Genomic DNA, 22822 nt, shown 5'->3' with positions numbered 1-22822 from the left:
ACTTTTGTGAGCTTTCTGACCCTGAATGTTGAATTACCTATCGACCTCAACATCTGTTGAGTGATACTCTGGAATCTGTGGTTCTATTGCATGCGGCATGTGTTCATGAAGGCATCTCTTCTCTATTCTCCGAGCATTGACGCTTTCCCCTTTTCCTTAGATGTCTCCTGCTCATTGCTTCATAATGTTTCCTGTTTTTCATTCCTGCAGTTCACGCAAAGGAAAAGAGTAATGATAATAAATACTGATACGAAAGCTCTAACCTCTATGAATGTATAAAATCATGACACCCATCGTGAACTGACTCTTCGAAAAACACAAAACCGTCCTTCATTAACACTTTGGCATATGTTCATTAATTTCTTTTAAGGCGCGCGCCTAATTTTTGGTTTACAGACAGCTTTTCTTGAATGTTGAGCCGAGGAAATTTGCAATGGGCGATAGCAGCATCGCGTCATCGCATTACCTAGATGTGTCATCGTAAGCTTTTTCAGATTGGATTATCGCAGATCGCAGATCGTATATAGCATTTATCGCAGATCGCAGATATCGCCAGATCGTAGCATCGCGGATCGCATGAGTCATTAAATCATTGTGTGCTACTTATGCGATATTGCGATATGCGATGTCGCACATCGGCCGTCGGATTTTTCTTAAGATTTTCATTTAAGAGCGCTTCTTAATGTGTACGATGCGATGAATTTCGCGTCGCTTCTTCGCAGTTTTTATTATGCTCATAAGGGGATGTTTTATCTTCTCCACGCGATGCGACATAATTTCAAGGAGTAGAATACAAAAAGTTTTATAAAATGTTTTTTGAATTTTTTATTAAGGGTCCCCATTTGCTTAGTTTTATTGCTAATACTAAACAAAGAGGGGGGTTGTTGGTGGCCACAACAAAGTCATAGCCTTCAAATCCACCAAAGGTCAGAGAACAACGTGAAGCTACTGTGAAGGATGGAGTCGCAACAGTGGATGCCATGGTGGTGGATTGCACCGTGCTCTTCGAGCAATCCATGGAGATAGTCATGGTGCTATAGGAAGATCCTAACCTGTAGAGATTAAACATAGATTCCCGTGAATTGCAGCAGTGGTATGATGAAGCGAGAGCAATGGGGCGCACCTTCGCTATAACACAACAATTGGCCAAGCTGCATGAGGCAAAAAAGTTGCTTGAACAGGTGGAAGCAGTGCAGAGGAAAGAGGTGGTCCTCAAGGCTAGATTGGGGCCTTAGCTGGATGAGGCCTATGTTATCTCCGCCAAAATTGAGGAGAAGTTGGCAAGCCTACAGCGCACGCAACAGAAGATCAAGGCAGACAATGTAGTACACCCAACAGAGTAGTTGGTGGAGCAAATCAAACAAGAAGCCACTCAAAGTGCAGCTGAGGTAGCAGTGGCACAAGTAGAGTTGGAAGGTCTTCACAGTAAGATTTTCGTGCCAGCATAGTGACTCAAGGGCAAGTCACGATCTTTGTGTTGGGGGCCTATTGGGATAGGGTCCCCTAGGGTCAGTTTTGGGGGAAAAGGCCCAAGTTTTGTTGTATAGAATGTAAAGTCTCTACAAGTTGTGGTCGCAGAGTGAATAGATAGTAAAGTTCATAAATTTATGTAAGTTTTTTTAGATTTTGCAGATCTACCCATGGTCCACAGACCATTGGATTGTATAAAAATAAGAGTCTTAGAGATTCTAAGGCATAAAAGAATGATGAAGAAGAGTGTAAGGGGTCAGTAGGCAGAGAAGCGAAGAAGTATTAGAGTAGAAGAAAGGCTCTGTAGGTGTGTGCACAGAAGCCTAGAGTAGAGTCTGCAGCTGAATGCGCAAACCCCTACAGCTGAATGCACGAACCCCTGCAGCTCAATGTGCAGGGAAGTCTTGAGTCTGTAAGTAGAACTAAAGTATTAATAAAGAGATTATTCCAAAAATTCTTGTGTTCATCTATTTACTTCTGTTATGAATGAAAGTGCTATTATGTTATGATGAATGATGGGTTTATGAATTAATATTGTATTGATGCACGGTTTTACATGATTTATATTGTCATATGAATGCAAGTAATAGTAATTGTTTATACTAAGATTATCTTGTTGCATGTTAAAGTTATCAAACACTTAAACCGATCTAAGGAAATATGAGATTAGGAGTAATCACAGAGGTGTGTAAGTGGTTGATTCACCTGTTTAGGGTCCGCGAAAGACAGTTGTGAATGATCACGAAGGTGTAGAAGGTGATTAAGGGAAGTTATATCGATAAGCCCTAAAGTCTTATCAATCTGCGTGAAAGTAGATTTAGGACATAAAATGACATTACACTAATCTCTGGGTGTGTAAACTTGGTCCGACTACTTCAGGTCCATATACTTCAATCCGCACACCACGGATTGATGCCAAAAGGGCCAGTAGTGTAGGGATTTATTTGGTAAAACTAACTATGAGCCTAGGTCAGGACCCTCTAAGCCAACACTGACCATAGACATGGCTGAACCAAATCTCTCTTTCAGCCAGTAACCCCCGTGCCATATTCCAAGCATGAATGTGTAATCTCATAGAAAAATCAATCCAAGAATAACCAAGGGAATCCAGAGGTTAAACCACCTCCACCCTCATAAAACCATGATCACACCAAAATCGGTGCCTCGATCACAACTGAACAAAACTTGGAATGCCATCCGGAATCCGTCACTATCCTTGAGGAATTTTTTGTCTCCTTGTCTCTCATGCTTTACCGCAATCCAAACCCAAATCACTAGGCCCTAAACCGAGAGTGCTCCCTCAGGCTTTACCGTATATCCTGCCAAAACTGGTCAAGGGATTCCTAGGCCTTTCAAAATGAACCTTGAGACCACCTCCGCCATAAATTCTAGAATCCGTCTGGCAATTCCAAAGCTCAAAACCAAGGTCAACATCCCAACACACCATGGCATCTGGAAAAAGACTAGGCTAGGTTGAAACCCACTGTCACAACCCAGAAAAACCATGCCACCGACAGCAAGAGAACCATACACCAACATGCAAATCCATGCATGTCCAAACCAGCTAGGAAATCACACATGCAAAAGGTTACCTGCAAGTATTCCTGCTGAAGTTGTTTGATCCTGCTTTCCTTTCCTTAATCCTTGCTTTATTTTCCTTTCCTTTGCTTACTTTTCCTTTCCTTGCTCCAAACTAGAGTGCTCCAAGAAAACCTTAAGTGACCAAGAGAGTGAGAGAGAAAGAATAATGAGAGAGCTCCAAACTTGAACTGACAAAAGTTTGAACTACCATAATCCATGAACTGATCCTCAAAAGCCTTTTTATGCATGAGGTCTCTAATTTCTACATTTTCCATTATTTTCCTTCAATTTCCTCCTCAAATGAAACCTGTGACCTTTCACCTTACTTTCTCCTAAATTCCTTTATTTTCATAAATAAATGTGTCAAAAAGAATTTTTGCCTTTTAATGCCTTTGCCTTGGCCTTTGCCAATTTTCCTTAGTGGAAACAGACATATATTGATTCCCACTAGGATATATTTTCCCAACATTCATCTTGGAATATGTGTCCCTTAAACATGGTCTTATTTTTCCTTTATTAACTTTTATTACATGAACTTTTCACTAGGGTTGTTACAGAACCCTCCCCCTTGGGGAACACCATCCTCGGTGTTAAACCACACCAACCGGCAAAAAATGAAGGATATAGGGCCCGCATCTGATCCACCATCTCCCATGTAGCTTCTTTAGGCCAAAAGTGCTTCCACTACATTTTAACTTTATCTATGGCTTTGTTCCATAGCATGAGATGTTTCTGTTGCAATATGCACTAAGGCTCCAGCTGGAACTCTCATTTTTACTCCACCTGCAATACAGACCAATCAATAACATGATCAACATCCTTTATATACTTCTTAAGCAATGAAATATGGAAAACATCATGGACTTTCACTGTTGGAGGCAGTGCAAGTCGATATTCCATTGATCCAATCCTCTCAAGGATCTCAAAAGGCCCACAATATTGTGGTGCCAACATGGCACATGAACCAATCCTCAAAGATATTTTCTTGGGCTTGATGCACAAATACACATGCTCCCCAACCTGAAACTCTTTACACACCTTGTGCTTATCTGCATAAATCTTATGTCTATCCTGTGCTGTTATTAGATTCTTCTTTATAACCTGCATTTCTTGCTCCATGTCCGTCAACATGTTTGGTTCAATAAGTACCTTCTTCACTGAATCACTCCAAATAATGGGAGTGTTACAAATCTATCCTTACAATGCCTCGAAAGGACTCATCCTCAAGGACTCTTGATAACCATTATTGTATGGGAACTCAACCAATGGAAGATTGTTGGGTCCCTATAATACTAGTGATTACCCCATTACTATTGTAGTTGTATCCCTTATTAATATTGTTGTGCCCCTATTGTCCCCATATTGTTATTACTGTGCCCCATAGAATCCCTCTATTGTTATTTTTGTGGCTTTATATTATTATTGTTAGGTCGGCTGGGTTATATTATGACTCCTTAGACTCCTATATATAGAAAGGAGGTTTTTTCATTTGAATCATCCAATAATTGTTCATTTATGTAACGTAAAAGAGGTTTCCCCCTCGAAAAGGCTGAATTCTAAGGTGTGGATCTATCTTTTCTATCTTTTTCTTGAGCTAGTTCATAACATTTGGTATCAGAGCTTTGGATTCTAGGGTTTCGCTGCTCCAAACAGGTCATCGTGGAATTTTCGCTATAACATTTTTTTTGCAATGTTTCAGAAGCTAAAAAAAAAAACCATTTGAGAAGACATCGCGCTAAATCTCGGGTCCGAATTTCAGATCTTTTCGCACTACATTTGCGGAGATATGATCTGAGAAAGTTGGTCTTTTTGCAGAGTCCTGAATTACATTCCAAACAGGTGACCTAGGGAAAATCATCATAACTTTCTCTCTGAGCATCGGATTGAAATTTCGTAAGAAGGTATAGAAATATGACGGACTATAGTTTCTTGTATATCTTTTTTAGAGCCAAAGGTCGAAACAGGGACACGTGGCACGTCGTACAAGTTCGCTCTACTGAACTAGTCTATAATCAGGTCACTGTGGGAGATTTGACATAACTCTTCCTTGGAGAATCCAATTGGGATCAGACTGGTGGCATTGGAAAGAGGAGATAGAGGGCTACTATAGGTTGCAATTTCAGAACTGGATGATCCGAAATTATAGAGAGACATCAGAGGCAATATCGAGCTCCTACAAAGTGAAAAAAGGTGTGTAGATTTTTTTAAATTTTTGCTTAAGCTTGGTTTGAAAATTTATTTTGAAGGAATTAAAAGGGCATAGTAGATAATTTTTATCAGTAACTGATGCCCTGAGGAAATAAAATGCAAACACCTAGTAAGCAACTTGAAAGCCCTAGCATGACTCATGAAGAAGAGGAAGAAATGCTACATGATATATCAAAATTACAAGACCAAGTGCAACAAATTTCACTCTCACAAAAGCTAACAGAAGCTAAGATAAATGGCATGGAATCTAAGATAAAGGGTGTGGAAGCTAAGATTGATGATTTGAAGACAGATTTGAAGAGAGATATGGCAGATTTGAAGACAGATTTGACAAATTTTCTACAAGAAATACTTACTAATGGTGAAAAGGTAGTAAAGGAAACTCATGATGCTAACAAAAGAAATGTTAATCATGATTTCATCAACTCTAATGTGGGATCGAAGACCCACCATATTCCAAAAATTTATATGAGGAAGTTTGATGGCAAGGATCCCACAACATGGATATTACAGATGGAGAAATTTTTCGATCTCAATAATGTGCAAAACACACAAAAGGTATGTATTGCAACTTTATATTTGGAACCAAATTAGTTTGTATGGTATCAATGGCTTTGCTCTCGTAAACAAATTATCACTTGGGCAATTTTTATGGAAGAATTGACAACACATTATGAGGATACAAAAAGCAACACTTTTTAAGCCAATTGATAAGTCTCAAACAAAAAGGTTCAATAATGGAGCACATTGAGGAGTTCCAAAAATTGAACATAAGGGTAAAAAATATTCCAGAGGAGCATAGGATTGATGTGTTCATAGGGACTTTAAAGGATAATATCCAACATGATGTTCGCCTTTGGGAACCTGATTCATTAGAGAAGGCATTCAGGTTAGCAAGAAAAATGGAAAGCAAAATTATGGCAACCAGGAAGCATACCACTCACAACTATAAAGATGGAATTGTTGTTGCCCCTAGTCTTCCACAACAATTGGAAGAAAAAAGAGCAAAAGGGCTTTGTTACAGTTGTGATAGAAAATACACTAAAGGTCATAAGTGTGCTGAGAAGAAATTATTCTACATAGATTGTGAAGAGGAAGAAGAAAAGGAGCAAGAAAGGTCAAAACAAGAGTATATACTCCAGGAACAAAGCCTAGATAAAGAAGAAATGAATCCAACCATATCTTGTAATGCGTTGGCGAGAATTACCACTCCTCAAACCATCAAGATAGAAGGACAAATCAAGAAGAAAAAGGTAATAGTGTTGATTGATTCAGGAAGTACCCACAATTTTATTCATTGTAAGGTAGCAAAAGAATTGAATTGCTTCTTATATCCAACACCAGAGTATCAAGTGATGGTTGCAAATGGAGAAACAATAAATTGCTCAGGAAAGTGCCATAATATCAAGCTATCCATGGGAGAATATGTATTGACTAGCCCAATGCTTTCCATTCCAATGGGAGGTGCTGATGTTGTAATAGGAGTCAAATGGCTACAATCCTTGGGTACAATAGCTTTTAATTTTCAAGAAATTTTCATGAAATTTTCTGTGGAAGGAAAGGAAGTTGAATTAAGCGGTATTGCAGGGAAACCGAGAAAGATAATCAGCTCTAACGGTATGACAAAGCTTCTAAAAAAGGAACAAAGAGGTGTAATTGCACAATTATGTTCGCTAGATGTTTCCACATTGGAATCATCTATTTCTCCAGATCTCCAAAAAGTCTTGGACAATCATTCCAAGGTATTTGAGACTCCCAAATGTCTCCCACCTATTCGTGATCATGATCATGCTATTCATCTGATTCCAGGAAGTGTTCCTCTAAACATCAGGCTGTACAGATATCCCTATGCCCAAAAGAGTGAAATTGAACGTATGGTTGCAGAAATGCTAGAGGCTGGTATAATTCAACCGAGTCAAAGTTCTTTCTCTGCTCCAGTAGTATTGGTGCACAAGAAGGATGGATCATGGCACATGTGTCTGGATTATAGGGAGCTCAACAAGCTCACTATTAAAGATAAGTTTCCCATTCCTGTCATTGATGAATTACTAGATGAATTGCATGGATCAATTTACTTCACCAAGTTGGATCTTCGTTCAGGATATCATCAAATCAGAATGAAAACTGAAGACATTCCGAAAACAACATTTAGAACTCATGAGGGTCATTATGAATTTTTGGTCATGCCTTTTGGCCTTACCAATGCACCTTCAACATTTCAAGGTTTGATGAATTCCATTTTCAAACCATTCCTTAGAAAATTTGTGTTAGTATTTTTTGATGATATACTAATCTACAACAAGTCTTGGAAGGATCATGTTGAACATGTTGACAGGGTGCTACAACTATTGGAAGAGAAACAATTATATGCAAAAAGATCCAAATGTTTCTTTGGAGTACAAGAGGTGGAATATCTGGGTCATATTGTATCTCATGAAGGAGTTAAGGTAGACCATAGCAAAATTAAAGCCATTAAGGAATGGAAAATCCCCACATCCATAAAGCATCTGCAAGGATTTCTCGGGTTGACAGGGTATTATCGCAAGTTTTTTAAGAATTATGGGAGAATAGCAGCACCTCTAACAACATTATTGAAGAAAGATGCATTTTCATGGACTCCAGCAGCAACAAAGGCCTTCGAACATCTTAAAGAGGCAATGTGCCAAGCACCGGTCTTAGCTACACCGGACTTCACAAAAACCTTTATTGTGGAATGTGATGCTTCAGGAAATGGAATTGGTGTTGTTTTAATGCAAGATGAAAGACCCATTGCTTTTGAAAGTCGTCCAATCAAGGGAAAGTTTTTACACAAAGCTATTTATGAGAAGGAAATTTTGGCAATACTCCATGCACTTAAGAAATGGCGACCCTACCTAATGGGAAGACACTTCAAGGTAAAAATGGATCATGATAGCCTTAAATACTTTTTAGAACAAAGATTATCCTCTGAAGAGCAACAAAAGTGGGTCACAAAGATGTTGGGTTATCACTTTGAAATCATCTACAAAAAAGGGAAGCAAAATGTGGTGGCAGATGCACTCTCAAGAAAGGATGAGGATGTGGAAGCATTGTTGTGCGCCATTTCTATTATCCAACCAGATTGGATAAACGAAACAAGGGAGGAATGGAAGAATGATGAAGAAGTGTGGGCACTTATTCGAAAGTTACAACAAGATTCCAGTACGTCTAATACATTTAGCTGGCAAAATGATTCGTTATGGTACAAATATCGCTTATACCTCTGTAAGAATTCCCAGCAAAAACAAAAGATTCTTATGGAATTGCACACTTCTCCCTTAGGAGGGAACTTAGGATTTTTAAAAACTTACCACAGGGTTAAGAAGGAATTTTTTTGGGATGGCCTTAAATCAGATATTCAAAATTTTGTGGCAGAATGTTTGGTTTGCCAACAAAATAAAGTTGAAACAATTAAGACACTAGGTCTATTACAACCTTTATCCATTCGAAGCCAACGTTGGGAGGAGGTTTCAATGGATTTTATCACAGGTTTACCCAAGTCTGAGGGAAAGAGTGTCATCATGGTGGTAGTTGACAGACTTACCAAGTATGCACACTTTTGTGCATTATCACATCCATTTAAAGCCAGTACAGTTTATTCTGCATTTATGGAAACAATTCAAAAGCTACATGGAAACCCAAAGATTATTGTAAGTGACAGAGATCCCATTTTCACTGGAAAATTTTGGACAGAATTATTTTCTTGTCTTGGTACTCAGTTAGCTCATAGCTCATCTTATCATCCTCAATCTGATGGGTAAACTGAGATAGTAAACAAATGTTTGGAAGGATATCTTCGTTGCTTTGTATCTGATAAACAGACACAATGGGTCAAATGGTTGCCTTTGGCTAAATGGTGGTATAACACTTCCTTCCATATAGCAACAAAAATGACCCCATTTATGGCACTTTATGGATATCAGCCACCATCCATCACATCATATTTAAGAGAAAATTCTAAGGTTCAAGCAGTGGAACATCACATCGAACATCAACAACAAGTCCTCCAACTCTTAAAGGATAACCTCGTGTTGGCACAGAATAGAATGAAACAACAGGAAGATCAACATCGCAGCGAAATAAGTTTTGAAGTAGGTGATTGGGTATTCCTACGGCTACAACCATATAAGAAAATGTCCCTCAAGCAAGCTAAGAAGGATAATAAATTATCACCAAAGTATTATGGTCCGTACAAGGTGTTGCAAAAGATTGGTACTATGGCATACAAATTGGAGCTTCCTGCAGCTTCTCGATTGCACCCAGTTTTCCATGTTTCATGTTTAAAGAAGGTTATAGGCGAAAAGCTCCCAGTTCAAACAATATTTCCTGAACTTGACGAGGAAGGAAAAATTATATTGGAACCAGAAGCAGTCATAGAAACAAGAACTCGACAGCTACGAAGTCGATCAATTTCGGAGTATCTTATCAAGTGGAAGAACTTATCTGCTGAAGATTCCACATGGGAGGATTAGAATTTTATACAGAAGCATCCAGAACTACTCAAGCGTTGAGGACAACACCTTTTTGAAGGAGAGGGGCATGTTGGGTCCCTATAATACTAGTGATTACCCCATTGCTATTGTAGTTGTATCCCTTATTAATATTGTTGTGCCCCTATTGTCCCCATATTGTTATTATTGTGCCCCATAGAATCCCTCTATTGTTATTTTTGTGGCTTTATATTATTATTGTTAGGTCAGTTGGGTTATATTGTGACTCCTTAGACTCTTATATATAGAAAGGAGGTTTTTTCATTTGAATCATCCAAGAATTGTTCATTTATGTAATGTAAAGGAGGTTGACCCCTCGAAGAGGCTGAATTCTAAGGCGTGGATCTATATTTTCTATATTTTTCTTGAGCTGGTTCATAACAAAGATACTCCTCCCATTTCCTCTACTGGTGCATCATGTACATCCTCAACATATCTTCCATATCCTCTTGACCCTCTCTGTCTGACCATCTGTCTGCAGATGATAAGTTATTCTGAAGGCCAACTCTATACCCAAGCCTGCAAATAGCTCCTTCCAACACTTGGAAGTTAAATTTGCATCCCTGTCTAACACAATATTCTTTGGAACACTATGTAGTCTCACTAGCTCTCGGATGAACACATGGTCTACCTCATTCGTTGAATATGTAGTCTTCACCGAAATGAAGTGATCTACCTTGCTCAACCTATCTACCATAACCATAATAGAATCATGTTGCCTCATTGTCTTGAGAAGACCTATGATGAAATCCATTTAAATGACCTCCCATTTCCATTTTGGAATCGCAATAGGCTATATTAGACCACATGGATGCTTACATTCTGCCTTTACCTATTGACAATCTAAACATCTAGCTACAAACTCCATCACTTCCTTCTTTAGATTCTGCCAATAGTAAAACTTATTCACCCCCGTTAATGTCTTCTAATATCCTGGATGACCTGAATATGGTTTCACATGAAACTCCCTCAAGATAAGCTTCTTGAGCTCACTACAATTTGGCACATAGATCTTGTCTCAAAACCTCACCAAGCCATCTTCCGTGAGATGATAGCTGCATCTTGATCCCCTGTACCTACATTTGTACCTGCACCTAAACTTGTACCTGTAAATTTTTTGTGTTGTATCATGTACATAATCTCCATGTATTTGTCATGTCGTTGTCTTGTCTACAAGATCCTATCATGTAACTTTGTCCCATAGGAGCTTATAGTTGTTATATGATTTACCTATACCTTCCTGCTAAGAGCATCTGCAACCCAGTTCTCCTTCCCTTTGATATATCTGATCTCAAAGTCAACCTCAATAAAGGTAGCTAACCATCTATCTTGCTTGGCATTTAGATTCGACTGGTCAAACAAATACCTCAACCCACTATGATCGCTCATCAGTGTAAACCTCCTGCCCAGAAGATAATGTCTCCACATCTTCAATGCATGTAGAATCGCTACTAGTTCAAGATCATGTGTTGGATACTTTTTCTCATGCTCATTTAGTTTTTGTGACTCATGGCACACTACTCATCCTTCTTGCATGATAACTCCACCAAGCCCTCTCTTGCAAGCATCTGTACAACTGCAAACTCCGCGTCTAGATCCGTAATCTTTAGCACCGGTGCATGTGTCAACAGCGCCTTAATCTGCTCAAAATATCTTCACATTTCGTCGTCCATTAAAAATTCTTACCTTTCCACTGAAATGATGTGATAGGATATGCAACACATGAAAATTTCTTGATGAACCTCTTGTAGTAACCTGCCAACCCCATGAATGATCTCACATCATCTACATCTTAAGATTTTCCCATTCCATGATGGCCCTTATCTTTTCTGGATCTACTGTTATGCCTTCCTTGGAGACAACATGTCCCAAGTAGTGTACCTATGTCTGAAAGAATTGGCACTTGTTAATCTTAGCATACAAATGATGCTCTCTTAGAAATCTCAATACTGCTGCTAAATGTTTGACATGTTCTTCCTCATTCTTAGAATATACCAGTATGTCATCAATGAATATAATAAAAAACTTGTCCACACAATGATCCAACACACTATTCATCAAACACATGAATGTAGTTGGGGCATTAGTCAAACTGAATGTAACAACAACAAACTCATAATTCCCATCCCTGGTCCTAAACGCAGTCTTGAAGATATCCTCTTCCTTGACGCGTACCTGATGGTATCCTGATCTTAAGTCGACCTTAGAGAACACTACTGCTCCCTTTAGCTAATCAAACAAATCATCAATCCTCAACAAAGGGTACATGTTCTTAATCATTACCTTGTTCAGCTGCATGTAATCAATGCACAATCTAATAGTACCATCTTTCTTCTTTACAAACAACATTGATGCATCCCAACGTGATACACTACGTCTGATGTATCCTTTGTCAACCATTTCCTTTAGCTGCAACTTCAACTCTACCAACTCAGGTGTGCTCATCCTGTAATGTGCTTTAGATGTTGGAGCTGCCCCTGCACGAATTCAATAGAAAAATCTACGTCCCTGTGAGGTGGCACCTCTATAATGTCCTGAGTAAATACATCCCAAAACTACTGCAAAATTGGGTACCTACTCAACACATCGACATCCTCAACCTCCTTACCCTTATCACTAGAAATGTGTATTGCAAACATCACACAACCTTTTCTGCAACTATGCTTAGCTTGCATAGCGTTAACCATCCTCATTATGTAGGCTTACTTTTTCCCTGTAAGGTCCTCTTTTCCCCACTATCATCCACACACTCAATGGCCTTGTCGAAGAAATCCACTTTGGTTCTATGAATATATAGCCAATCCATACCCAAAATCATACTATACGAACCCAATGGAAATACATTCAAATGTGTTGTTGTAGGCATACCATTTAACTGAAATGCACAATCTCTTGCCCAATGGTGAAATCGCTTCTTTGTACCTGTATCCAACTATACCAACCAAGATTTTGCATGCACTTCTTTTCTTAAACCACACTTATCCACCAGTTCAAGATTAATATAACTATAGTTAGATCCAAGATCAATCAAAATAGAAACAACATGACCACAAATCTTACCATCCATCTCAATGATCGATCTCTAATGATCTGCCTGCATGTTGTCCACAGCTGCATAGATCTGAGGAATGTTATGACCAGCATCACCAACTATATGCGGCTCCTGAGCACTATAGATCGGGGGTCTACCACCACTCTGATACTCTAGACAATCCCTCTTACGATGATCCTTATGACATATCCAACATTGCAATGGTTCCCTACCTCCACCTCTAGCCTGCTACTCTCCATGACCCTTCTCAGTTGTATTGAATCTCTTGTAAGGAACTACATTATCTTTCTCACTTGCATCTTGAGGTCTTCCTCTCTTTGGTGGCCATTTCCCTTTATCTTTCTCATTTCCTATTAAGTCACGCTTAGGCTCAACTTTTCACTTCAGTTGCTCATAGAAATGCTTCAACTTTCGGATGGCCTCCTCCAATGATCTAGGCTCATCGAACTCAATCAGGTCTCTGTATGCAACTGGAAATCCACTGATGAATCTATGAGCTTTGGCCTTCTCCACTCTGAGGTAAGGCACATATATCAACAACTCTAAAAAGTTCTAGTATACTCCTCATCTACCATAGAACCCATCCGCGACTCATAAAACTCCTTAGCTTTGTCATCATAATATCTCTCAAATAATTACTTCTTCTTGAAGAGCCTTTCAAACGCATGCCAAGTCAAATCATCCTCAAGTGTGTCCTTGACATTCTTCATGTCTTCCCACCAAATATCTGCTTTACCTTTGATATTGAAAAGGGTTATCCTTGCTTTCATGATTTCTGAGTAATCATGCAATCTAAAGAATTTCCTTTGTAACACCCTCCTCCCACATCTACCCGAGCAACCGGCCAACCGAGGTAAACATGCAATGAGAGGCCACTATGATATGATTCGACCTCCTAAATCACCTTAAGGAAGTGGAACCAACATAAACACACCATACAAACATCCATCATCATCAATAGAACCCTAAGAGGACAAGTCAGCCACTCAGACAACCTATCCCTCGGTCCCACTAATTTTTTAGGTCTCTTGGGCCATAGTCACTCTCATGTTATGGGAAAGGGAGTGACTAGCAACTTCAAGTCGCTATCACAGGATTTCCTTCCAGCAACTATGGACGAAAAATGTCAATGTTATGCCAGTGACTCTGGGATTTGAGACACTTTTTCAGGCCCAAAGCCCAAGCCACTGCTTAGAACTAAACCATCTCTTCATATCAATAAATTAACATGGAAATGACAACATTAACGTAATTACTTGTTCAAGACCTTTACTGGATCCCTACTAGCCATGACAAGCATTTCTTCAAACATATCATCGACATGTAATATATAGGTGTAAATAATAGAGTTAAGTGTAGGGATTTCATACTTATCTGAGAATCGTTATGAACCATTGTTCCCTTATTCCATTTGTTGCATTATCATCTATTAGGTCATAAGCACATTATACATTCACATACAAGTAAAAACATGTTGACATCCATACAAAATGTTGTCATAAAATGTGCATATAACCAGCATAATAGGAATAGAAATACAATAAACATATCAGCCATCAAATCCATAAATACATCAGTACCTTTACACATGAAAATCAAGGGAATGAATTTCTCATTAATGAATTCAATTAACCAAGAGGAGATGGAACTACTACGTTCCACCAATAGTAGAATGGTTGAGCCAAATCTCTCTTCAGTCATTCACCCATGTGCCATATTCCAAGCATGAATGTGGGATCTCATAGAACACATCAATCAAAACTCATCCAGGGCTTCCAGAGGCCATCCACCTCAACCCATCAAACAATGATTCCACCCCATGATCAGACTGTTAGGTCCCTATAATACTAGTGATTACCCCATTACTATTGTAGTTGTATCCCTTATTAATATTGTTGTGCCCCTATTTGTCCCCATATTGTTATTATTGTGCCCCATAGAATCCCTCTATTGTTATTTTTGTGGCTTTATATTATTATTGTTAGGTCAGTTGGGTTATGATGTGACTCCTTAGACTCCTATATATAGAAAGGTGATTTTGTCATTTGAATCATAAAAGAATCATTCATTTGTGTAATGTAAAGGAGGTTTCCCCCTCGAAGAGGCTGAATTCTAAGGCGTTGATCTATCTTTTCTATCTTTTTGTGAGCTGGTTTCATAACATTTGGTATCAGAGCTTTGGATTCTAGGGTTTCGCTACTCCAAATAGGTCATCGTGGCATTTCGCTATAACTTTTTTTCTGCGACGTTGCATAAGTGAAAAAAAAAACCATTTGAGATGAAATCACACTAAACCTCAGGTCCGAATTTCAGAGCTTTTCGCGCTATATTTGCGGAGATATGATCTGAGGAAGTTGATATTTTTGTAGACTCCTGAATTACATTCCAAATAGATGACCTGGGGAAAATCGTCATAACATTCTCTTTGAGCATCAAATTGAAATTTCGTAAGAAGGTACAAAAAGAGGATGGACTGTAGTTTCTTGTATATATTTTTCAGAGCCAAAGGTCGAAACAGGGACACATGGCATGTTGTACAAGTTCGCTCTACTGAACTAGTCCATAATCAGGTCACTGTGGGAGATTTGGCATAACTCTTCCTGGGAGAATCCAATTTGGATTAGACTGGTGGCATTAGAAAGAGGACACAGAAGGCTACTGTAGATCGCAATTTCAGAACTGGATGATCCAAATTTACAGAGATACATCAGAGTCAATATCGAGTTCCTACAAAGTGAAAAAAGGTGTGTAGATTTTTTTAAATTTTTGCTTAAGCTTGGTTTGAAAAAATATTTTGAAGGAATTCAAAGGGCATAGTAGAGCACTATTATCGGTAACTGATGCCCCGAGGAAAGAAAATGAAAACACCTAGTAAGCAACCTGAAAGCTCTAGCATGACTCGTGAAGAAGAGGAAGAAATGCTACATGATATATCAAAATTACAAGACCAAGTGCAACAAATGTCACTCTCACAAAATCTAACATAAGCTAAGATAAATGGTGTGGAATCTAAGATAAACGGCATGGAAGCTAAGATGAATGGCATGGAAGCTAAGATGGATGATTTGAAGATAGATTTGAAGACAAATTTGACAACAGGCATGGTAGATTTGAAGACAGATTTGACAAATTTTCTACAAGAAATACTCACTAATGGTGAAAGGGTAGTAAAGGAATCTCATGATGCAAACAAAAGAAATGTTAATCGTGATTTCATAGACTCTAAAGTTGGATCGAATACCCACCATATTCCGAAAATCGATATGAGGAAGTTTGATGGCAAGGATCCCGCAACATGGATATTACAGATGGAGCAATTTTTTGATCTCAATAATGTGCAAAACACACAAAAGGTATGTATTGCAACTTTATATTTGGAACCAAATCAGTTTGTATGGTATCAATGGCTTTGCTCTCGTAAACAAATTATCACTTGGGCAATTTTTACGGAAGAATTGACAGCACATTATGAGGATACAGAAAGCAACACTTTTTTAGCCAATTGATAAGTCTCAAACAAAAGGGTTCAATAATGGAGCACATTGAGGAGTTCCAAAAATTGAACATAAGGGTAAAAAATATTCCAGAGGAGCATAGGATTGATGTGTTCATAGGGACTTTAAAGGATAATATCCAACATGATGTTCGCCTTTGGGAACCTGATTCATTAGAGAAGGCATTCAGGTTAGCAAGAAAAATGGAAAGCAAAATTATGGCAACCAGGAAGCATACCACTCACAACTATAAAGATGGAAGTGTTGTTGCCCCTAGTCTTCCACAACCTATAAGGTTAACACCACAACAATTGGAATAAAAAAGAGCAAAAGGGATTTGTTACAGTTGTGATAGCAAATACACTAAAGGTCATAAGTGTGCTGAGAAGAAATTATTCTACATAGATTGTGAAGATGAAGAAGAAAAGGAGCAAGAAAAGTCAAAAGAAGAGGATATACTCCAGGAACAAAGCCTAGATGAAGAAGAAATGAATCCGACCATATCTTGTAATGCATTGGCTAGAATTACCACTCCTCAAACCATCAAGATAGAAGGACAAATCAAGAAGGAAAAGGTAATAGTGTTGATTGATTCAGGAAGTACCCACAATTTTATTCATTGTAAGGTAGCAAAAGAATTGAATTGCTTCCTATATCCAGCACCAGAGTGTCAAATGATGGTTGCAAATGGAGGAACAATAAATTTCTTTGGAAAGTGCCATAATATCAAGCTATCCATGGGAGAATATGTATTGACTAGCCAAATGCTTTCCATTCCAATGGGAGGTGTTGATGTTGTACTAGGAGTCCAATGGCTACAATCCTTGGGTACAATAGCTTCTAATTTTCAAGAACTTTTCATGAATTTTTCTGTGGAAGGAAAGGAAGTTGAATTAATGGGTATTGCAGGGAAACTGGGAAAGATAATCAGCTCTAATGGTATGACCAAGCTTCTAAAAAAGGAAAAAAGAGGTGTAATTGCACAATTATGTTCGCTAGATGTTTCCACATCGGAATCATCCATTTCTCCAGATCTCCAAAAATTCTTGGACAATCATTCCAAGGTATTCGAGATTCCCAAAGGTCTCCCACCTATTCGTGATCATGATCATGCTATTCATCTGATTCTAGGAAGTGTTCCTCCAAACATCAGGCCGTACATATATCCCTACTCCCAAAAGAGTGAAACTGAACGTATGGTTGCAGAAATGCTAGAGGCTAGTATAATTCAACCTAGTCAAAGTTCTTTCTCTGCTCCAGTAGTATTAGTGCACAAGAAGGATGGATCATGGCACATGTGTCCGGATTATAGGGAGCTCAACAAGCTCACTATTAAATATAAGTTTCCCATTCCTGTCGTTGATGAATTACTAGATGAATTGCATGGATCAATTTACTACACCAAGTTGGATCTTCGTTCAAGATATCATCAAAAAAGAATGAATATTGAAGACATTCTGAAAACAGCATTTAGAACTCATGAGGGTCATTATGAATTTTTGGTCATGCCTTTTGGCCTTACCAATGCACCTTCTACATTTCAAGGTTTAATGAATTCCATTTTCAAATGCTTCCTTAGAAAATTTGTGTTAGTATTTTTTGATGATATACTAATCTACAGCAAGTCTTGGAAGGATCATGTTGAACATGTTGACAGGGTGCTACAACTATTGGAGGAGAAACAATTATATGTAAAAAGATCCAAATGTTTCTTTGGAGTACAAGAGGTGGAATATCTGGGTCATATTGTATCTCATGAAGGAGTTAAGGTAGACCCTAGCAAAATTAAAGCCATTAAGGAATGGAAAATCCCCACATCCATAAAGCATCTGTGAGGATTTCTCGGGTTGACAGGGTATTATCGCAAGTTTGTTAAGAATTATAGGAGAATAGCAGCACCTCTAACAACGTTATTGAAGAAAGATGCATTTCATGGACTCCAGAAGCAACAAAGGCCTTCAAACATCTTAAAGAGGCAATGTGCCAAGCACCTATCTTAGCTACACCGGACTTCACAAAAACCTTTATTGTGGAATGTGATGCTTCAGGAAATGGAATTAGTGTTGTTTTAATGCAAGATGAAAGACCCATTGCTTTTGAAAGTCGTCCAATCAAGGGAAATTTTTACACAAAGCTATTTATGAGAAGGAAATGTTGGCAATACTACAAGCGCTTAAGAAATGGCAACCCTACCTAATGGGAAGACACTTCAAGGTAAAAACAGATCATGATAGCCTTAAATACTTTTTAGAACAAAGATTATCCTCTAAAGAGCAACAAAAGTGGGTCACAAAGATGTTGGGTTATGACTTTGAAATCATCTACAAAAAAGGGAAGCAAAATGTGGTGGCAGATGCACTCTCAAGAAAGGATGAGGATGTGGAAGCATTGTTGTGCGCCATTTCTATTATCCAACCAGATTGGATAAACGAAGCAAGGGAGGAATGGAAGAATGATGAAGAAGTGTGGGCACTTATTCGAAAGTTACAACAAGATTCTAGTACATCTGATACATTTAGCTGGCAAAATGATTCGTTATGGTACAAAGATCGCTTATACCTCTGTAAGAATTCCCAACTCAAACAAAAGATTCTTATGGAATTGCACACTTCTCCCTTAGGAGGGCACTCAGGATTTTTAAAAACTTACCACAGGGTTAAGAAGGAATTTTTTTGGGATGGCCTTAAATCAGATATTCAAAAGTTTGTGGTGGAATGTTTGCTTTGCCAACAAAATAAAGTTGAAACAATTAAGACCCTGGGTCTATTACAACCTTTATCCATTCCAAGCCAACGTTGGGAGGAGGTTTCAATGGATTTTATCACAGGTTTACCCAAGTCTAAGGGAAAGAGTGTCATCATGGTGGTAGTTGACAGACTTACCAAGTATGCACACTTTTGTGCATTATCACATCCATTTAAAGCCAATACAGTTTCTACTGCATTTATGGAAACAATTCAAAAGCTACATGGAAACCCAAAGATTATTGTAAGTGACAGAGATCCCATTTTCACTGGAAATTTTTAGACAAAATTATTTTCTTGTCTTGGTACTCAGTTAGCTCATAGCTCATCTTATCATCCTCAATCTGATGGGCAAACTGAGATAGTAAACAAATGTTTGGAAGGATATCTTCGTTGCTTTGTATCTGATAAACAGACATAATGGGTCAAATGGTTGCCTCTAGCCGAATGGTGGTATAACTCTTCCTTCCATACAGCAACAAAAATGACCCCATGTAAGGCACTTTATGGATATCAGCCACCATCCATCACATCATATTTACGAGAAAATTCTAAGGTTCAAGCAATGGAAGATCACATCGAACATCAACAACAAGTCCTCCAACTCTTAAAGGATAACCTCGTGTTGGCACAGAATAGAATGAAACAACAGGCAGATCAACATCACAGCGAAAGAAGTTTTGATGTAGGTGATTGGGTATTCCTACGACTACAACCATATAAACAAATGTCCCTCAAGCAAGCTAAGAAGGATAATAAATTATCACCAAAGTATTATGGTCCGTACAAGGTGTTGCAAAATATTGGTACTATGGCATACAACTTGGAGCTTCCTGCAGCTTCACGAGTGCACGCAGTTTTCCATGTTTCATGTTTAAAGAAGGTTATAGGAAACAAGCTCCCAGTTCAAACAGTATTGCCAGAACTTGACGAGGAAGGAAAAATTATATTAGAACCAGAAGTAGTCACAGAAACAAGAACTCGACAGCTACGAAATCGATCAATTTCGGAGTATCTCATCACGTGGAAGAACTTATCCGCTGAAGATTCCACATGGGAGGATGAGAATTTTATACAGAAGCATCCAGAACTACTCAAGCGTTGAGGACAACACTTTTTTGAAGGAGAAGGGCATGTGAGGTCCCTATAATACTAGTGATTACCCCATTACTATTGTAGTTTTATCGCTTATTAATATTGTTGTGCCCCTATTTGTCCCCATATTGTTATTACTGTGCCCCATAGAATCCCTCTATTTTTATTTTTGTGGCTTTATATTATTATTGTTAGGTCAGCTGGGTTATATTGTGACTCCTTAGACTCCTATATATAGAAAGGAGGTTTTGTCATTTGAGTCATAAGAGAATCATTCATTTTTGTAATGTAAAGGAAGTTGCCCCCTCGAAGAGGCTGAGTTCTAAGGCGTTGATCTATATTTTCTATCTTTTTGTGAGCTGGTTTCATAACACAGACATCACCAAAACCATCACTAGATCAGTCTCCATCCTATCCATCCAGGGCTCCAGAGCATTTTTTCCAACCAAGGCTCCAGGACTAGTAACTCAACCCACAACTATAGTTGGGCTCCAGATCGTTTGTCCAAACAAGGCTCCAAGACTAGTAACTCCACCCACCAAGGGCTCTAGAGTGTTTTTCCAACCAAGGCTCCAGGACTAGTAACTCAACCCAAGTTGTTACAGGGCTCCAGAGTGTTTATCCATCCAAGGCTCCAGGAACTAATAAGTCAACCCAAGCTAAGGAAACATGAGAACCAACCAAAACAAAACAATGAAAATAACCCACAATCACCATGGCTATCTAGGAAATCGCAAGGCTAGGAAATCCACTGTCAATCCAGGAAATACCCCATGCCATTGACAGAAAATGACCAAGAATCCACATGCATGTGCCAATGCATGTCCAAACTAGTGAAGAAATCATACATGCAACTTGCTACCTGTAAGCAATCTGATGTAGTTACTAATTTTGATGCCTTCTTGCACTTTCCTGCTCTTCCTTTGCCTTCTTTCTCCATGAATCCAAGTATGCCACACCCTCCAAGGGTGCTCCAAGAGAACTCTAAGTATCCAAGAGCATGAAAGAGAGAAAAAAAATCAGAGAGAGCTCCAACACTAAACTGACCAAAGGTTACCAACTGATCCTCAGAAGCCATTTTATGAATGAGGCCTCTATTTTCTTCATTTTCCATTATTTTCCTTCATTTTCCTCCTCACATGAAACATGTGGCCTATCACCTCCCTTTTCTCCTAATTTCCATTATTTTCATAAATAAATGTGCCAAAATTCCTTTTAATGCCTTATCCATTTCCTTTGCCAATTTCCTTAGCCATAAACAACTAAATGAACACCCCCTAGGATGTCTTACCCAACATTCAACTTGGAATAAGTGTCTGAGTCATCCGTGGTTATTTTTTTAACTTTATTACATGGAATTTTCACCAGGGTTGTTACAGAACCCTCCCCCTTGGAGGACACCATCCTCGGTGTTCAATCACACATATACCTCAGCAACCTGCTGAAAGAATACATACTGCTTATGGAGATTTATAACATAGCTCGATGTAGTATTTACAATGAAATATATGCTCAAGACATAACATCATGACAACATACATCATAGTGGAGCTTTCTAATACAGCTCATTACAGTATTTACAATGATCATCCTACTAAGTTCCAACTCATATGACACCATAATATCATGATAACGTAACCACATGATACCATAATAACATAACACCCATACTGCATAGGGGGCTTTATTACACAGCTCGTTTCAGTATTTGCATCCATACACGGGTGTACATATAACAACATCATCAAAATATATATACCAAAACATATGCCAAATCATATATCAAACATATACTAACATCATATTTAAGTATATATATCAAAACATCTTATAGCATATATCAACCATCATAAAGCATATATCGATTACCATAAAGCATATACTAAACCAACATAAAATAAATACTAAACCACCATGAATCATATACCAAGCCATCATAAGCAAATACTAAACCACCATAAGCAATCACCAAACCACCATATCAAAGTTGCTTTGCCTCAACCAGCAAACAAGGAAGGATACATAGCCCAGATCTGATCTGCCATATCCCATGTAGCTTCATCGGGCCCAAAGCGCTTTCATTGCATTTTAACTTTCTATATTGCTTGGTTTTGAAGCATGAGCACCTTTTTCTACAATATATAGTGAAGTTATGGCTAGAATTCTCCATTTGGTCCACCTGCAATACAAACCAATTAATCACATGATTGACATCTTTAACATACTTCTTAAGCAATGAGACATGGCAAACATCATGGAATTTCATTGTCGGAGGCAGTGCAAGTCGATAGGATATTGGCCCAATCCTCTCAGTGATACTAAAGGGTCCACAAAATTGTGGTGCCATCTTGGTACATGAGCCAATCCGCAAGGAGCTCTTCTTTGGTTTGATGTGCAAGTACAATTGTTCCCCAACCTGGAACTCCTTGAGCAACATGTTCATATATGCATAAATCTTCTTCCTATCCTATGTTACCTTGATATTCTTCTTGATCGCCTGCATCTCTTGTTCCAAGTCTGCCAACATATATGGTCCAATCAATACTCTGCTAACTGGATCACTCCAACTAATGGGAGTGTTACAACTTCGCCCATATAATGCCTCAAAAGGACTCATCCTCAGTGACTCCTGATAACTGTTGATGTATGCAAACTCCACCAAAGGGAGAT

Source organism: Pinus tabuliformis, chromosome 5_1 (genome assembly GCF_031772625.1).
Source record: "Pinus tabuliformis cultivar Carrire ecotype Pingquan chromosome 5_1, CPIR1, whole genome shotgun sequence".
NCBI lineage: Eukaryota > Viridiplantae > Streptophyta > Pinopsida > Pinales > Pinaceae > Pinus > Pinus tabuliformis.
The sequence above is the reverse complement of the archived record's forward strand: the minus strand, read 5'-3'. Positions refer to the sequence as shown.